Here is a 7201-nt window from a genome sequence, read left to right on the forward strand (position 1 = left end):
GGGGAGCTGCAGGATGCTGGGGGGAGTTGCAGGATGCTGGGGAGTGGAGCTGGAGGATGCTGGGGAGTGGAGCTGGAGAATGTTGAGGAGGATGCTAGGGTTTGGGAGCTGCAGGATGCGGAGGAGTGGAGTTGGAGGATGTTGGGATGAATGCTAGGGTGGGGAGCTGCAGGATGCTGGGGAGTGGAGTTGAAGTTTTAAGCTCATCATGTGGTACAGTTTAATGGGCTTCACTCTATAGTGCGATGCAACAGGAGGCACACAATTGCATGACATGTATAAATATGACTTGGCACGTGATTTGTTAGTTGGCGTAGGTGGTTATTACACATAAGCATGTGAGGCCTTGGGGAATGTTTACACTTGTGTAACCCGCGCGACAAAACAATAGCCGCGTGCGACGAAACAATAGCCGTGCGACAAAACAATAGCCGCGGGCGACGAAACAATAGCCGCGCGACAAAATAATAGCCGCATGCGACGAAACAATAGCCGCGCAACAAAACAATAGTCGCGGGCGACGAAACAATAGCCGCGCAACAAAACAATAGTCGCGGGCGATGAAACAATAGCCGCGTGCGACGAAACAATAGCCGTGCAACAAAACAATAGCCGCGGGCGACAAAACAATAGCCGTGCGACAAAATAATAGCCGCGCGACAAAATAATAGCCGCGTGCGACGAAACAATAGCCGTGCGACGAAACAATAGCCGCGGGCGACGAAACAATAGCTGCGCGACAAAACAATAGCCGCGTGCGACGAAACAATAGCCGTGCGACAAAACAATAGTCGCGGCGATGAAACAATAGCCGTGCGACAAAACAATAGACATTTTCGCCATTTCGCGGATCTTTTGAAAGATTCGCGAATTTTTCGGCGAAGCGAAACGGAACAGATTCGCTCATCACTATTTGCTGGTCCTTTCCCTGTTCATACTCAGAAGTACAGAAACTAAATGGATGATAATCTTCCCCCAGTTCCTTGGCTGTGTTACATGATAGAAGATACCGGAGGGGATTCCCCAGTGATTCTTGGGCCTTTTCTTTTGGGGCAGTGTTTGGGGACAGTGGAGGGATTTCCATAAACTTCCTATGATCTAATTTCTTGTTTTGTGAATGTTTTTCTTAAAGAAGGAGAAACAATAACTTCCCCTTGGGCAGATGACTAACTCTTCATATTTACAATTTACAAGTTTAATGGTCATTCGGAGAGTGTGTGGGGCCCGTATGACCCTTATTTGGTCCAATTCTAGCGCTGTTGCATACATTTATCATTATCATGCATTGACTTATATACTATATATACACCAGGGGCCCCCAACCTTTCTTACTCGGGAGCCACAGTCAAAAGTAAAAAGACTTGGAGAGCAACACAAGCACCATAAAAGTTCATGGAGGAGACAAATAAGGGCTGTGATTGGCTATTAGGGGCCTCTATGCACCCTATCAGCTTACAGGGGCTTTATTTGGTAGGACATCTTGTTTTTATTCAACCAAAACTTGCCCCCAAGTCAGGAATTCAAAAATAACTCCCTGGTTTGGGGGCACTGAGAGCAACACCCAAGGGGTTGGGGAGCAACATGTTGCCCCTGGTTGGGGATCACTGACTTACAGCCTCAATATTCACCTCTGAAAAATAACATGCTTAACCCCATCAGGGGCATTTCAGCCTCTAGCGCTACCCTGTTGTGGCCTAGGGGATGCACACCCCCCCCCCCCCTTGCCCCTCTGTCCTTTGTTTTTTTTGCATCAGAAGGGGGCAAGAGCTTGGGATCAACAGGGCCCCAGTAAAGTCTTTCACCCTAGAGTCTTCATCTACTCTCAGAAGTGAGGGACAGGGACCCCATAAATAAGGACCAGTTAGATAGTAAGTTGTGTTGAGCACTTTCTAGGAAAGTCAGATAGAGAGGGAAGGAAGGACGAGCAGTTTTGGCTCCACCAAGGAAAGTAGCTGGAAGTACCTTCCATACAGGCACTGTTGCCTTAGCGTAGGGCCACGGTTTAGACATAGGAGACAGGCAGTATTGGAACCCTGATCCAGAGTTGCTGTGGGACCCTGAGGGCTAGAGGTGTTCAACCTGAGGAGTGTGGTATCCAAGCTGACTGTTCCAAAGGGTGGATTAACTGACCAGGTGGCATTGACCCTGCCCAGACTCAAGAGGAGTTGGGAGCAACAAGTGGGTATTCTCTCTGTGCTGTCCTCAGAGTATTACTATTCTAACTTCTATATTGCACTAACCCTGTCTGTTACTGATTGTCTCTGGCAATAAACTGATTCTATTGTTCAACTGCAAGAACCTTCTGGCGCCCATTTGTTACTCTGCACTGCACACAGCTACAGTGGGTTGTAGTTGCACTACACCACAGTTCCATTTGGCCCTTCCACCTAGCGAAGGCCTATCCTGGAGGATCCAGTCGTGTGTACCCCATGCTCTAAACCTATCTAGCCGTGCTGTTGGCTTGGTTACAGCCAAGAAGGGGTTATGTAATGTTCATTAGCTCTTGCCAATCAGCACACTGATCCCCTTCTGTCCTTCTCACAAAATCAATATGTAACCAACAGACAGTTTATATCATATTAAGTGTCCTATTAAAGAATCTCCCCAAACTGGAATATATATATCAGTAAATATTGCTCTTTTATATCTTTCCCTTGAGCCGCCATTTTGTGCTGGGCTGTGTGCTCCCTCAGAGATCAGCTGACAGGAAATGGGTGGGTGTGTGCCCAGGAGGCTGTCCTTAGTGCTCATCAGAATGAGTTAATAATATTTATTCCAACCCTGAATCAGTTAAAATAGTAAAGGGAATGAGTGAAAGCACGACTGGCAGTCATGGGACTGGCATTTCCACCGAGGCGCCTAATGAATTACTGAGAGTGTCTGCTATGTACATTTAGCTGCGTAAATAAAGTCCCCTTTTTGGATCACTAATTTAAGTTTCTAAAATAAAATACTTGCTAAATATAGGTAAAATACTATGTGATGAGGCAAATCTCTCCAGGGATTAAGCAGCCCATTACATTTGGGGAAAATAAACTGATTAAAGGGTAGTTTAGCTTCAAATTCACTGTTAGTATGATGTAAACATTGATTATTTGCCCTTGGTCTTCATTTTACATATTTTTTTGGTGGTTTTTCAGTTATTAAGTTTGGTATTTTAGCAGCTGTCTTGTTACTAGGGTATAATTTGCCATAGAAACCAGGCATGTGTCTAAAGGAGAGACTGAATATGAATAGGAGAGGGACTGAATAGGAGGGTAAATAATAAAAAGTAACAATAATGATAAAATTGTAGCCTCACAGAGCAATAGTTTTTGGCTGCCGGGGGGGTCAGTGACCCCCATTTGAAAGCTGAAAAGAGGCAGAAGAGGAAGGCAAATAAATCAAAAACTATAAAGAATAAATAATAATGTCCAAATCAAAGTTGCTACGACTAAGGCATTCTAAAGGTTCACTTAAAAATGGACCACCCCTTTAAACAGAATACAGGTATGGGACCTATTAGCCAGAATGCTCGGGACCCAGGGTTTTCCAGATAAGCGATCTTTCCATAATTTGGATCCCCATACTTTAAGGTCTACTAAAAATTATTTAAACATTAATTAAACCCGATAGGACTGTTCTGCCCCCAATAAGGGGTAATTATATCTTAGTTGGGATCAAGTACAGGTACTGTTTTATTATTACAGAGAAAAGGGAATCATTTAACCATGAAATAAACCCAATAGGGTGTTCTGCCCCCAATAAGGGGTAATTATATCTTAGTTGGATCAAGTACAGTGTACTGTTTTATTATTACAGAGAAAAGGGAATCATTTAACCATTAAATAAACCCAATAGGGCTGTTCTGCCCCAATAAGGGGTAATTTATACTTAGTTGGGATCAAGTACAGGTACTGTTTTATTATTACAGAGAAAAGGGAATCATTTAACCATGAAATAAACCCAATAGGGCTGTTCTGCCCCCAATAAGGGGTAATTATATCTTAGTTGGGATCAAGTACAGGTACTGTTTTATTATTACAGAGAAAAGGGAATCATTTAACCATGAAATAAACCCAATAGGGCTGTTCTGCCCCCAATAAGGGGTAATTATATCTTAGTTGGGATCAAGTACAGGTACTGTTTTATTATTACAGAGAAAAGGGAATCATTTAACCATGAAATAAACCCAATAGGACTGTTCTGCCCCCAATAAGGGGTAATTATATCTTAGTTGGGATCAAGTACAGGTACTGTTTTATTATTACAGAGAAAAGGGAATCATTTAACCATTAAATAAACCCAATAGGGCTGTTCTGCCCCAATAAGGGGTAATTATATCTTAGTTGGGATCAAGTACAGGTACTGTTTTATTATTACAGAGAAAAGGGAATCATTTAACCATGAAATAAACCCAATAGGGCTGTTCTGCCCCCAATAAGGGGTAATTATATCTTAGTTGGGATCAAGTACAGGTACTGTTTTATTATTACAGAGAAAAGGGAATCATTTAACCATTAAATAAACCCAATAGGGCTGTTCTGCCCCAATAAGGGGTAATTATATCTTAGTTGGGATCAAGTACAGCTACTGTTTTATTATTACAGAGAAAAGGGAATCATTTAACCATTAAATAAACCCAAAAGGGCTGTTCTGCCCCCAATAAGGGGTAATTATACGGTTGCATAAAAACCAATTGTACTGCCAAACTGAGTCTTCTGTAGGCTGCCAGTTCCCATAGGGGCTGCCAATAGCCAATCACAAGTCATATTTGACACAACCAGGAACTTTCTGCATGTTTGTGTTGCTCCCCAACTTCACTTACAGGTGAGTTTGACTCAGGGGTATAAAAGTTTGGGGACCCCTGGCTTACACGATGGCTGCACTGAAAGAACCTCATAAGGTACATTATGGCTGAAGTAGATTTCTGTCCTTAGCAGAACTATCAGCAAGTGCAGAATATCTGCGTAGGATCCTGAAATAAGAACTGAAACCTGTAAATAAGCACCATAATAACACTGGGAGCCGCTCGGCTATCAGGAATGAAAGGGTTACACCGCTGTGCCGAACTCCTTACTAACCGTTTCATCACCAGTAAACAAGTCCTTCCCCCTGTTGGCCCCTATACACTCAGAAATGACATTTATTTCAGGAAACTTCTGAAACTTCAACAGGGCAAAACTTTCACAGTTCTGTTTTTTAATGCTCCAGGGAGAGCCCCACAGTATTAGATCAGAGCTACATGATTATTATTATTATTTTAAGGAACAATTATTTTTAAAGAAGCCCTTGTTATTCAGTCAGCAGAAAGGTAACACAACTGGAGGGCTCGGGGGTTGGAGCTAGACACCATGTTGGATATGGGGCCGATCATTGTCACCCAGACACCAACGGGGGCAGAATTGTCAAAATGTGAGATTGGAGCTTAGAACAGAAATACTCACCCATTATTCATTCCTATGGGATATTAAGAAACATATTTATCAAATGGTGAATGGGGGTTTCTGGATAAGGGGTCTTTTCATAATTTGAATTTCCATACCTTAAGCCTACTAAAAAAATCATTTAAACATGAAATAAACCCAATAGGGCTGTTCTGCCCCAATAAGGGGTAATTATATCTTAGTTGGGATCAAGTACCAGGTACTGTTTTATTATTACAGAGAAAAGGGAATCATTTAACCATTAAATAAACCCAATAGGGCTGTTCTGCCCCCAATAAGGGGTAATTATATCTTAGTTGGGATCAAGTACAGGTACTGTTTTATTATTACAGAGAAAAGGGAATCATTTAACCATTAAATAAACCCAATAGGGCTGTTCTGCCCCCAATAAGGGGTAATTATATCTTAGTTGGGATCAAGTACAGGTACTGTTTTATTATTACAGAGAAAAGGGAATCATTTAACCATGAAATAAACACAATAGGGCTGTTCTGCCCCCAATAAGGGGTAATTATATCTTAGTTGGGATCAAGTACAGGTACTGTTTTATTATTACAGAAAAAAGGGAATCATTTAACCATGAAATAAACCCAATAGGGCTGTTCTGCCCCCAATAAGGGGTAATTATATCTTAGTTGGGATCAAGTACAGGTACTGTTTTATTATTACAGAAAAAAGGGAATCATTTAACCATGAAATAAACCCAATAGGGCTGTTCTGCCCCAATAAGGGGTAATTATATCTTAGTTGGGATCAAGTACAGGTACTGTTTTATTATTACAGAGAAAAGGGAATCATTTAACCATGAAATAAACCCAATAGGGCTGTTCTGCCCCAATAAGGGGTAATTATATCTTAGTTGGGATCAAGTACAGGTACTGTTTTATTATTACAGAGAAAAGGGAATCATGCAAACCTTAAATAAACCCATTTTTAAATTACTTTTAGCAAACTTCAAAAAGGTACGGAGAAACTCCAAAAGGTATGGAGATCCAAATTACGGAAAGATCTCTTATCTAGGTCCCTAGCATTCAGGATAACAGGCTCCATAGCTGTATTTGTAATTATAGTTTATCTGTATACAATCCTGTTGGCCCAGGGCAGCCTGTCTGGTTCTTGTTCCCACTTGACTGAGTATCAGCTTTTTCCTTTATTTCCTGCCTATATCTATATTTAAGTTTAGTGCTTGAGAGTAGTCCATTTATTGAAGACCCACCAATAGATTATTTGCCCTGGGCCCATTGGTACCTTAAAGTGGCACTGCTCACACTTTGGTGCAAATCAGTCAAATTGCACATAAAGTTCTTGCTCTAGTATTTGCTTTGAGAGTAAACTGTGCACCTAATTTACAGTATTTATTTAAAGGGATTCCATCATAATTTCTATGGGGCACTATTTATTTCTAAATGACACTGTTACACAGCAAATAATTCCCTCTTATTTAACCTTTTATTCTTGAACCAATAAATGTATTTGTAGCTGTAATATTGGTGTGTAGGCGCCATCTCAGTGCATTGTGCCTGAGTCTGAGCTTTCAGCCAGCGCTACACATTAGAACTGCTTTCAGCTAACCTATTGTTTCTCCTACTCCCATGTAACTGGAGGAGTCCCAAGCCGGACTTGGATTTCTTACTATTGAGTGCTATTCTGATACCTACTGGGAGCTGCTGTCTTGCTCCCTTCCCATTGTTCTGCTGATCGGCTGCTGGGGGTGGGGGGGGGGATATTACACCAACTTGCAGCGCAGCAGTAAAGTGTGCCTGAGTCTGAGCTTT

This window comes from Xenopus tropicalis, chromosome 10 (genome assembly GCF_000004195.4).
Source record: "Xenopus tropicalis strain Nigerian chromosome 10, UCB_Xtro_10.0, whole genome shotgun sequence".
Lineage (NCBI taxonomy): Eukaryota > Metazoa > Chordata > Amphibia > Anura > Pipidae > Xenopus > Xenopus tropicalis.